The sequence below is a fragment of the Globicephala melas genome, chromosome 11 (assembly GCF_963455315.2).
Source record: "Globicephala melas chromosome 11, mGloMel1.2, whole genome shotgun sequence".
Classification (NCBI taxonomy): Eukaryota; Metazoa; Chordata; class Mammalia; order Artiodactyla; family Delphinidae; genus Globicephala; species Globicephala melas.
Genome location: NC_083324.2, coordinates 9694520 through 9706950, shown reverse-complemented (window position 1 = coordinate 9706950; position 12431 = coordinate 9694520). Strand labels below are relative to the sequence as shown.

General features: G+C 39.0%; 1 protein-coding gene across 13 annotated transcripts in view; it reads left to right on the top strand.

The window, feature by feature from the left end:
• The window catches only part of GRM7 (glutamate metabotropic receptor 7), an 858094-nt gene that overhangs the window by 65465 nt on the left and 780198 nt on the right, over nt 1-12431 (top strand). Inside the window, exon 1 of one of the 13 annotated variants that reach the window (XR_009565811.2) lies at nt 10835-11106. The exons of the other annotated variants lie outside the window; for them this stretch is intronic. The gene's annotated coding sequence lies outside the window, so the exon portion shown is untranslated. Of the gene's footprint in view, nt 1-10834; nt 11107-12431 lie in introns of those variants that run through there. 13 annotated transcript variants of the gene reach the window in all.

Genomic DNA, 12431 nt, shown 5'->3' with positions numbered 1-12431 from the left:
GAAAACCACACCCCTGGATTTCCTAGTTTCCAGCTTATATTTAATATACAATATATTTAATATTTAATATATGTTTAATATCAATTACATATGTTAAAGCAATTACATAGATTACATTATATTTATTATATATCTCTTATTGGTTCTGTTTCTCTGGAGTACCCTGACTAATATGGTGCTTCCAATACACTGTAAATATTGAGAACTACTATATATGTTAAAATACTATGGCTAAGGTATTACAAAAGTGGATGCTCTGACAGTGCAGTTCTGCTTCTTAAATGGGCAACTCAGTGAGGATAAGTAGCAATGTAAATTATTTTTTTCATTTTAAATGGTGGCCAGTCATATATATATATAAACACTTTGAGGGGCTATAAGACACTAATTAAAAGAACTTATAGGATATAAGCACTAAAACCATATCGACTTGCCACTCAGTAGAAGGAATTCTAGGCCCAAGATATAGAAACCTCCATACCTGAATCATTGGAAAAGGTGTAGAAAAGACCCTAAAACTATTGAAATTTTCGGAGATCCCTTGTGACCCTTTTGGAGGTCATGATATCAGGACTCACTGTCCCCTGAGTCTTGTTTTGTAATACAGGGAGGGACCCACAGTTACATAGTAAATTGACACCTGAGACTTGTTTTATCTTCAGCTAGAAGTGGAAAGGAGAAATATCTTTCACTGAAGCAGAGAGTAGAGGTATAAGTGGGGAAGACAAGGTAAAGAAAGAGAAAAGAAAATAATCCATTTAGAGAAGACTTGCTCTTGGGGCAAGCCCTGGACATATAGTCATCTATATTTCCTATTTCAGGACACATTGCATGCTTTACTGTAAGTAAGCATTTAATGATTTGTCTTCCACATACTTTGCTTCATTAAAGAGATTCACTTCTGCTGGCATTTTGTTTCATGGGATCCCAGGCCCTTAGCATAGTCCCTTAGTAAAGTATTTGTGGAATGAATCAGTCAATATGTCCTCAAAGTCAGTACCCTTCTCAAATCAGTTACCTGTTTTATACCATAACTGAGATTATATTATCATAGTGTTAGGACTCAAAGGGAAATATGATCTCGATTTTAGAAGTTGACATCATCTGTTTTATCACCTCATCCAATGTAAGAATTCATGCTATAAAAGTACTGGTAATCTGGCCTCTGTTTGAGCACTCCTCGTATCTTGAATGCTCTACTTGGTGAGTTAAGTCATCCAGCATACGAACAGCTATAATTTCTACAAAGTACTTCCTTATAGTTGCCTTCCTGAAGCATGTCACCCATTGGTCTTAGCTTGAGCTGATGGAACTACAGAGAAAAACATTTGAGTTTCAAATACCTATGTTGGCACTTCACATCTTTGTAGTCCATTATCACACAACTGAAGTCTACTTTTCTTCAGGAAAACATCTAATGTTTTTTCCTAAAAATCCTGTGAAAGTATGTCTAGGCCCTTCCCCATCTTGTTTATTGATGTTTGTACTTGCTTTTGTTTTCTAAAATACTCCCGAAAAGGCAATGCTCAGAACTGGATCTAGTGCTTCTGACATGGTCCTTTTGAGACAGAATGAGACAACATATGCAAAAAAGGAAATCTGTATTTCTATTAAGTATAATTGTATAATTCTTATATCATAAAATCTGCATGTGTTTGTTTCAAAAATAAAAATACAGAATAGTATAAATATACAATATTTTATATAGTAGAATATAGATATAGAGTAGTATGGAAAAAAAAAACCTGAAGTCATTCAAAATAACCCATTACCCAAAGAAAAGTACTTTCAGATCCATTCATCTCTGCTTTTTATCTCCCTATATTGTATGTTCATTTGTGTGAACATCACACAAACATACTAACATATACACATAGTTTAACCTAAATAAAAACATAATGTTTTAAACCCCTGTTTTAAAATTTAATGTAAGCATTGGACATTATTACATAGTTATAAATTTAATTCTGCATCAAAGTTTGCAAACTCTTGGCTGACTAGTTAAATTCAGCCCATAGACATTTTATTCCCCACCCCCGAGTCCCACCCCCAGGCCTGCACAATATCTGAAAAGCCTAGGCATGTTGCAGCTTCTCCCGAAAAGTGGACAGTCTGGTGATACTTGGTGTGCAGCCTTACCTGGATGTGGGGGAAGTTGAAGCGCAGGTACATCTGATGCCCTGGGAGGTGTTCTCCACCGAGAGCTTCATCGTCAGCGATTCCTGTTTGATGCAAACAGCCTGCAAGAACAGCCCCTCCCGGGTGAATTTGTATTCCCGGAACATGATCATTTTAATAGCTGTAGCTCTAGGCAGTGGCTGTAGCACCATTCATTTCATAGATCCCCTTTCGGTAGACCTTAATGTTGGTTCCATGTTTCTCCTATTATAAATAGTGTTGCAGCAAATATCTTTTTCACCCAGTTGCTTGATAGTCTTATGATGAGCTCCCAGACTAGATGTGGAATTGTGTGGCCAAAGTAGACTTCGAGGTCTCAGAACTTGTTTTAGTCTTTTAAACATCATGAGAACCACAAAAACAGCCTTTATTTTTCACTTGCACTCTGTTAAGCAAACACATGACCACTCTATATGTAAAAACAATTTTAAAAAATAGAGTTGTTCAAAAATACATAGTAATTAATATTTTATGGTAGAAAAATTATAAAATACAGAAAAATGTAAAGGAAAAATATAAATACACTTGCAGAACTTTGAGATAAATATTATCTTTTCCATTTTTGCATTTTCCCACTTATATGTGCATATATATTTATATAAACATATATTTACATATATTTTATACATACATTATTTAATAAGGCTAAGATATACTGTTTATATAATTTTTATTTCTAGTACCTTTTCACCTAATGTTATCATGACAATTTCCCACATGATATAATATTCCTCATTTAGAAAATTTAAAAATTATTTAATATTTCAACATATGATATCACTTATTTAAACAATGCCCTATTGTTGGAAACAAATTATTTCCAAGTTTTTCTTTTTCACAAATAGTATTCCAATTAATGCTATGGTACCTAGATTTCTGTGAAATCCTTAGAATAAATTTCTACACATGTACTCACTAGGTCAAATATCCAACTCGTACAGACAATTTTTAAAAAAATCTATATTCAGACCTTTACATTCACAACTATATTAAGTATATTGATTTCATTTGTTTTGCTCTTTTGTTTTCACCCTGTTGATAGATAGGTAGGCAGATAGAGAGAGAGATAGGTATTTATTTTAATTTAATACGTCTCTCATTGATCTTGTTGCCTCATGTCTCTGCCTCTTCTAAATATTTTTGCACAGTTTTGGCGTTAACTGGGTGTTTTGGCAAAAAGTCAGTTCAGTGTTCCTCAGATAGTTGTTCAATACTGCCCGCCTCTTCAGGTGCTGAAAAAGGAAATTCTAATGATTTGTTAACACTTGTTAATATAGATAAGATTAAGGCCCCAATTTTCTTATGAAAGCTTACTACTTGGGGCTGGTTTCACAGAAATATCATAACATTATATGCAGTCAAGTTGCACTGATATTCCATATAAGGAAACAAAATCTGTGAAAGGATTTAAATATGAAAATAATTATGTAGGGCTTCCCTGGTGGCGCTAGTGGTTGAGAGTCCGCCTGCTGATGCAGGGGACGCGGGTTTGTGCCCCGGTCCGGGAAGATCCCATCTGCTGCGGAGCGGCTGGGCCCGTGAGCCATGGCCACTGAGCCTGCGCGTCTGGAGCCTGTGCCCCGCAACGGGAGAGGCCACAACAGTGAGAGGCCCGTGTACCGCAAAAAAAAATGTAAATGATAAATATTATTTATTATTAAGTATAATTAGTAGTTGTCAAGCAGATCCTTTTCTGCCAAAGAGCCACAAATCTTTCAAAATGAATGCTTGCAATTAATAATATTTAGATAGGGGAAAAATGAGTTTTTCTCAACTTTTCCATCATAGCCTAGTTACTGCCAGGCAAACAACGTGATAGAATCAATGGAAGCTTAAACAGGTGCTAATCTCCTCTTGCTCTCCAATTTATCACTAAATGGCTTTTCTGTGGATTGCAGTCATTGAAAGGTTGTAATTGTAGCCTTCTGCTGTATTTACCAATAGAAAATTTCTTTTTACATGGAGCGTGCTGTTCTAATAAGCAGTGGGTTTTTCACAAACTTGTTTATCATTCACAATGATTAGGTTCCCCCTTATTTGAACTGGTGCATAAAATGCCACTTATGGTTTTTTTTAAATTTTTTAATTTAATTTTATTTATTATTTTATACAGCAGGTTCTCATTAGTTATCCATTTTATACATATTAGTGTATATACGTCAATCCCAATCTCCCAATCCATCCCACCACCACCCTCCCCTCGCCACTTTCCCCCCTTGGTGTCCATACATTTGTTCTCTACATCTGTGTTGTCTACATCATGTATTTAAATTATTTTTTCTCTGTGCCTTTCCTGTTACTGTAACCGGAAGTGGGGTCTAGCTGCTCGCCGCTCAAAAGCAAGTAAAGAGACAAGGTTGGTGGAAAGGGAAGTTTACTTTGTTTTGGGTGCCGGCGACCAGGGGGTGTGGGAGGGAGGACGCCTGTCCGAAGGCCAACTCCCCGCACCCACCCAATCAGGGAGCAAGAGCTTTTATAGACGGAGGGAGGGGGGCTACATGCAGAAACAGCATAGTCAGCTCTGACCGTCATCTTGAAATTGGTCATCGGTGGTCTGACCAGTGTCATCTTGATTGTTTTAAGTACAGTTAGTCTTCAGTTCCAGGGTCGGTTTGTTCCCATTTCTTTGAGGCCAGTTCTCAGAATTGTGAATTGTGGCAGCTTATGTCATGCCTACAGTCTGGTCATCATGTACTTAACTTCTTCACCTAGTGGGGTTTCACACAGCTCCCAGGATATGGCTCAGAATATTATCTATAGCCATTGAGGAGGAACTAAAGGTCCTTAACTTTGCTTACTGATAAATTATTATTGTTTTGTCCTGTTTGACTGCTTTTATTTTTTGCTTCTGCACTTTCTCACTTCTCTGATTAAACTTAATTTTTGGCTAAAGATTTTTCACAGACAAAAAGCAGGCAGAGGACATGGTTAGGGGAAAGGATCATAGGGTCCTGCTCTGTCTCATTAGGAGTCTCATTTAGGTGCATAGTTAATGTCTGCATCGCTTGGCCTCTGCTAGAAAAGGAGTGAGGTGCACAGGACGCCCACGGCCTGCTCAGAAAGCCTACAAACATTGGAAAGGGATGGCGGTATCTGCCACACTGTCAACCTGTTCTACTCGGTGTGCTACTGCTGTTATAGCACATGCTGAGCTGTCAATAAAAATCAGTCAAAGCATTCTGTGTGGCGTAGGGAGGTGTGGGAAAAGGGGTCATTCCAGTTGCATAAAGATGACGCATCTGGTTGGCAAGAGGGCCCATATTCACGTTTAATCACGTACGGAGCCTCTGTCCTCCTTCCTGGTCCCCGTTACTCATCTGTTCAGGTCTCCCTGCCTCCCTGACTGCCTCCCCCATCTTCCCAGCTGCTCATCTCTGTACTTGATTCAGAGTATCTATGAGAGTCGGCCCTGAGCTGCAGGGCCTGATCTGTGCAAAAATGGTTTGGTCTGTCGTGAGCGGCACAAAACAAAACAAAAATCAGGAAATGAGTGAAAGCATCTGTGAGCTAAAGTGAAATAATTATACCTCGGTACCCTGTCTATAAAGATATGTAGCAGACTTCCTGCCATATTATCACCCAGTAAGTGTACTTTTTTTTTTCCTTTTAGGGAAGAGAGAATGCCTTTATGTCAATCTATTCATGCTTAAGACTCACAGTGCCTATTGTCTATAACTGTGAGATACAACTCAGGAAGGATATAGATGGAGTATTTGGCTTCAATAAAGTGGGTGGAGCAGGAAATGGGCCCTACACCTAGCCCTATTTACAATGAGTGACTTGTTAAAATGAGCATCTGTACCAGGAACAATTAATCAGCATATGTAGCCATAAGGAAGGTGGAAAGTGCTGATCACATACATTGCTCAGGTGCTGTCAGAGAGATTCCGGGGCTGATGGAGGCTGTACAAGCCCTAGCATCAGACGGGAACAACTCTCTCCCCCACAAGCTAGCCCGCTTTCCCCCTTCCTAAAGGCAGGTCCTTACAAATGTGGTGTCTGGGGTGGTCCTCTAATTTTCCCTAATCTGTGTGTGGCTGTGGAATGAGATAGAGCTAACGTGCAAACAAAGGGTAGTGAAAATGACATGAGCTCTGGAGTGAGACAGAACTGCATCCAAATCCCATCCCTATCACTGATTTAGTTACGTAAATTGAACAAGTTCCTTAAATTCTCTGAACTGCAGTTGCCTTGTCTGTGAGGTAGAAATCAGGTCAGTCTTTACTGGGTTAGTGTATGCATTATAAATAATATATATAAAAGGCCTAGCACGGCACTGACATAAAACAGACGCTCAAAGTGGTAACTATTACTATAACTCAGGAAAACTACTCTGCCCAACGTAGGCAGTTCTAAAGTGAAACAATATATAATAAAATCTTATTCAGAAGTACTTACAAGTAGGCAGTGGGTTGGGTAGCTATATCCTATGGCTAGGTCTCAGTGCATCAATTCATATCCAAGGAGATTCTCAACATGTAGTAGATGCAACGTATTTCCAATTAATGTCATCATAAGAACTAAACCTCTATTTCTTTGGTTTCTAAGAAATTTTCAGCCTTAATAATACGTTAGAGTACTTCTGGGTTTAGCTCGTACTAAATTATAAATGCTGTCATTTTATACCTAAGATGCATGGTTCACTCAGTGCAGGTGGGGGAAAACTGAATGTTTTAGACTGGCTAAATCTGGCTTGCTGAAGTTCTGGTACATGGAGTAAGTGGTGAAGTCAGTAAAGCTGATGAGGTTTCATTTCTAAATGTACTAGGACTAGGTCAAGATGCTAGTTTCCAACTGCATATATCCTTTCTGATGACGATCTTTTTTTTTTTTTTTTTTTTGCTTGAGTGTAAAGATATTGTTTTCTCTGTATTTTTGAGAAAATATTAGCTTGGCTGTCCCAAGCTAACATATGACGTTATGTTAGCTAAAAACTATGACGTTATGAAAGAGTGACTTCAGTGACTCAGTGCTTCCCACTTGGTAATTTCTCTCACCCTCAGGAGTAGCCTCAAATGCTAGCTCCCATCAATTACTGGATGCCCCATATTTTCCCAGCATCATTATAATCACTCCTATCATTCAGTACCTGTAATGAGCCAGGCTGCTTATCCATTTACAACCTTCACTGCTTTATATATATTAGCTCAGTTTGCTACCTCTTGTCCCCCTCAAGCCAATACCAAATTGTTTATTAATTAGGTAAAAATGGTATTAACCACTTACATCAGGAAGGGCAAAAGGGTATCATCTTGAGTGCCCATTTTGAATGAGTGGTAATGGTTGGCAGAAGCACTGAATTAAGAAAAAAATTTAAGCTCTGTCCAGCCTTGGGGGGAAGAATGCCGTGATTGATTAGCAATGTCTGCCTTGGTTAAAAGAAAAAAGAATAGAAATAGGTTGAGTGACATGCAGGACTGAAAGGATGGGGATTCTCGGGCTCAATTTCCTTGCTGTTTATAAGCTTCTTAGAGGCACAGGTAATGTTTCAACTTTCCATCATGTTGCCACAGTGTTCATTTCCAAATCATTTATTTCTTCACTCCTCCATTTATTCCTGCTGAGTTCTCCTGGACTCAGAAACTTCACACACTCTATTCCCTTATGTTGAGCCTCACATACTTTCAAGTGGCTTCCAAGTGGCCTCCAAGGTTGACCTTGTCCTGTTTATCCCGAGAAACTCCCCCAGGTTAATATGTGTCGCAACATCTTTCTCTTTTATGCTATAGAACTTGTATGAATTTGTAATTATTGGTTAGAATGTTTTCTTGTTAATTTACTGTTTCCCTCACTGAACTCTAAATTCCATGAGCCCAAGAACCGCATCTCTCTTTTTGACAAGACACCTTATTTATACCCAGCACACACATCTGGGAAAGAGTAGACATTTAATAAATATTTATTGAAACAGCAAATCCACTAAACTTTGGAGATTCAAACTTAATAAAACATGGATCCTGGCTTCACAGAACTCATATTGTAGCAGAAAGTTGATTAAGTAAATGATTATGATGCAATGTGATAAAAGAAACATAGATGTAAGGAAATACCACTGCCTGCCTGGATCAGGGGACAGGTGTTGGGGAAGCATTCTAAAAGTGATGTCAAGATTGAAGAGTAAGAAGTAAAAATGGACTTTTAAGAAAAATCAAGCGCTGCAACTTGTGCTATTTGAATTTGATATGTTCCACCATTAAAGTTTTTTTTTAAATCAAGCAGGGTATATTAACATGCATCTGTAGTACTGCCGTAAAAGCATTTTAAAAGAAATATGGATGTCTTACCTACAGAGGCACACAATTAGGCTTTTCCCTCAAGGTATTCTTAGTGTTAACCCTTTATATTGCTTTTTACTTGATGTACCAACCCACTAATTGTTCTGATCCAGTGGCCTTGATGAAATTTTTGGTCATTTGCAAAAGTGTCCGTGGGGATTATGTGAGCAGGAGTCTTTCGGAATTTTAAGTAGAAAATGGCTCAAGCATCTCCTACAGTTAGGGTACATGTGGTTACAGTAGAATAATTTAGAGAGGTGAAACTGGGTTTGTCTCTTTAGGTTTAAATCTATGACTTGGGGATAATAAAGGAAAATCATCACTAGCACAACAAGGGATACTTAAAATAAAAGATGGTTTTAGGTACACCACTAACTTTCTTACAGCGTCAATGATAAATTGTTAGGTATTATATTGATGGCAGCAGGCGGTAACATGTCCCTTTGCAGTTGAAGCTTTTTTTAAAGCTTATTTTTATTTTTATTTTTTAACATCGTTATTGGAATATAATTGCTTTACAATGGTGTGTTAGTTTCTGCTTTATAACAAAGTGAATCAGCTATACACATACATATATCCCCAAATCTCCTCCCTCTTGTGTCTCCCTCCCACCCTCCCTATTCCACCCCTCTAGGTGGTCACAAAGCACCGAGCTGATCTCCCTGTGCTGTGCGGCTACTTCCCACTAGCTATCTATTTTACATTTGGTAGTGTATATATGTCCATGCCACTCTCTCACTTCGTCCCAGCTTACCCTTCCCCCTCCACGTGTCCTCAAATCCATTCTCTATGTGTGCGTCTTTATGTCTGTCCTACCCCTAGGTTCTTCAGAGCTTTTTTTTTTTAGATTCCATATATATGTGTTAGCATACAGTATTTCTTTTTCTCTTTCTGACTTACTTAACTCTGTATGACAGACTCTATGTCCGTCCACCTCACTGCAAATAATGCAATTTCATTTCTTTTTATGGCTGAGTAATATTCCATTGCATATATGTGCCACATCTTTATCCAGTCATCTGTCGATGGACACTTAGGTTGCTAGTTGAAGCTTTTTTTACAAATAAGCTGGAGGGTTTTTTTTGGCTCGATTATATATTTATTCTTTTATAAGGCAGAGAGGAAGAAAGGGAGGGACAGACTAAGAAAGTATGGAGCATTTCCTTAAATCACATTTAAAATAAGGTAGAGCGTAGTAAAAGACAAGAAGGTAGACTGAAAGGCAACAGTAAATTTTTAAAAAAAAAACTTTTATAATTATATTACAGCACTTGACAGAGCTGTAGTGCTTTGTGTAGGCCTTTAAAACTTCCCCCAAACATGTTCATTCCCCTTGATTCAATCATGTGCACAGAAGAAGTTCCTGGTTGGGTTGGTAAAGCAGAATCATATCCAGGCTCTAGCTAGATGCAAACACTATTGCAGTTCTGTACAAACCTGTGTGGTATGTACAGATAGAAACAATAGTATGTAAACCTGTTCCCCTTTGGTACATTGATCATTTCCTAAACTTATTTCACCTGTACCCACCACCCCTCCCCCCCCCCACACACAAAGCACTAATACCCCTGTATGATATATTAAATGTGTTGATTTGGATAACTAGAATTTGATGGACAGAATTCCTCCAGCAAGAGGGAGTTTTAGGTAGAATGGAAGAGAAACTCATGGAAAGGCTTGAAGGGTCCTTTCCTTGATTCCACAACATGAGTAAGACTGATCGAGTCCCTTTAATATACAGCATCCATATTGCATTTGTTCTTACATTTTATGCTGTAATTAAATACAGAGTAAAAGTTATTGAGTGAATATTAAGTTTAGTGGGTAGCTGAGTTGATAATTGTATTTTATTTTTGTGCATTGGAAATCTATTTACATTTATATTGTAGGAATATGGCAATGCTCCAAGAAAAATGAGAAATTCACTGATAATTTCCCACCCAAAGAGAGCCATTGTTAACCTTTTAATATTATATACTCTTTGTGTCAGTTTGTTTTTTTGTCAAAAATGGCATTTTATTGCTTGAATTTGCATTTCACTGATTATGTGATAAAAACTCCTTTTTAGGGCTTTCCTGGTGGCGCAGTGATTGAGAGTCCGCCTGCCGATGCAGGGCACACGGGTTCGTGCCCCGGTCTGGGAGGATCCCACATGCCGTGGAGCGGCTGGGCCCGTGAGCCATGGCCGCTGCGCCTGCGCGTCCAGAGCCTGTGCTCCGCAACGGGAGAGGCCACAACAGTGAGAGGCCCGCGTACCGCAAAACAAAAACAAACTTCTTTTTAATTTAATTTTTCTTGAGGTAACATTGGTTACCACCTCTCAGCTCGAAATTCACTCTTTTGTTACTTGCTCTGTGTAAAGTGCTGTGGGTCCTTTAAATAGTTTTTCCCTGGCCAGCTCGTGTGATGTTAGGGTTTCCTAATTGATGGCACCTGAGGAAGGTGTGGCTTCGTGATGCCCCGGTGCTTGCTGGGAAGGCTCTTGGTGGCGTCTTCAGCACCCGCTCACTCCTGCGGCTCCGAGGGCGTCCTCAGCCCTGCTCCCGGGGCTCACAACTTCTCCGGTAGTCGGCTTCAGCAGTGCGCAGAGAGAGCAGTGGACGACAGCTACCGTCAGCTTCTTCTATCAAGCAGTTTTGGAGTAGCGCCTCAGGTGAGAAATCTCCCCGTGCATAGTTTTACTAGAACCCTAGAAGGTGGATTTCCAGTAACTTACAGAGGGCCTATTTCCAGAAAGTTCCACCATGAGACACCACAGCAGCTTCTTTACCATCCACTGAGCCACGGTCATGCTCTTTTCAACCGGGTCTGGACCTCAGTCCTGTGGGCAGGGAGGAGCAGGTCTTCTTTTCAGCTGGAGGGTTAGCGGCTCTCCTTATTTCAGCTAACTGTGTTTTGGCGTTCTCTTTACTTGTCGCTGGCCATTCCTTCCTTACTCTAATCCTCTTTCATAATTAATAGTTTTTTCATTACACTTTCCATGCTCAAATTACTGTTTGTTTTTCTTCTGGTTGGACCCAGAATAATAACTAAATAATCTAATGTTAGTGTGTATTGTTTTATTTTAAAACCCGTTTTTCACATTTTTTTGTTTCTACATCATTAATGGTTTCATAGTAGTCCATGTAGTAGTAAATACTTCATGCCTATTATTATACAGTTTATTATATATAAGTTTTCATTTTCACAATTGTAGACAATGCTTTAGTGAACATCTTGGTACACATCCTTTGCTCCTATCCATAATGATTTTCATTAATTCTCAGTCATTTGGACATTTTAGTCAGAGGTAAATGATGAACACACCACGTAAAGTGCTTTGTATATTTCCAGGGGAATACTGAACATATTATTTACTGCCATAGCAAAACATCAGAAAAAAGTGAGGGAATCATGATTTTTATTGTCTTCTGCCAAACTCTCATAGCAAGAATCTGAAAAATCTCTGGTGAAACACAACTGAAACTAGATTTGAGATTGAGCCATTAAATCCCAGTTATCACCAATCACTTCTGGCTGCTTCTGATTAAACACTTTCTTTGTGTTTACGATTGGGGAATCCACCTCATGAAAAGAATGGCAAATGGGAAAGAAGTAAATGATTCAGAATAGTTTGGTCGTTGCTGCGAGAGAGTGCTTTGACAAAGCAAACGGTTTACCTGAATGTCTTAAGCAAACTGAGCTTGGCTGATTTCCTGTGCTTACAGAAAAGAACCGCTGTAGCTTCAGCTGGAAACCCTAAGCCACTGATTCAGTGGTTGTTTTTTTGACGTGCCTGCGTCACAGGTATAAACAATCTGCGATGTTGAGCTAAACATACCTAAACTGCTGAGGGTCTTTCAGGTTAATTCAAACCAACAGGGAATGATCCTGACTGGCAACAATAGAAGATTCTCTCCCAGCAGGAAGTGCATGGGGGCATCCCTTCTAGATCAGATATGCTTCAGGGACTGCTTCTGCAAGCGGTCGTCTTAATTG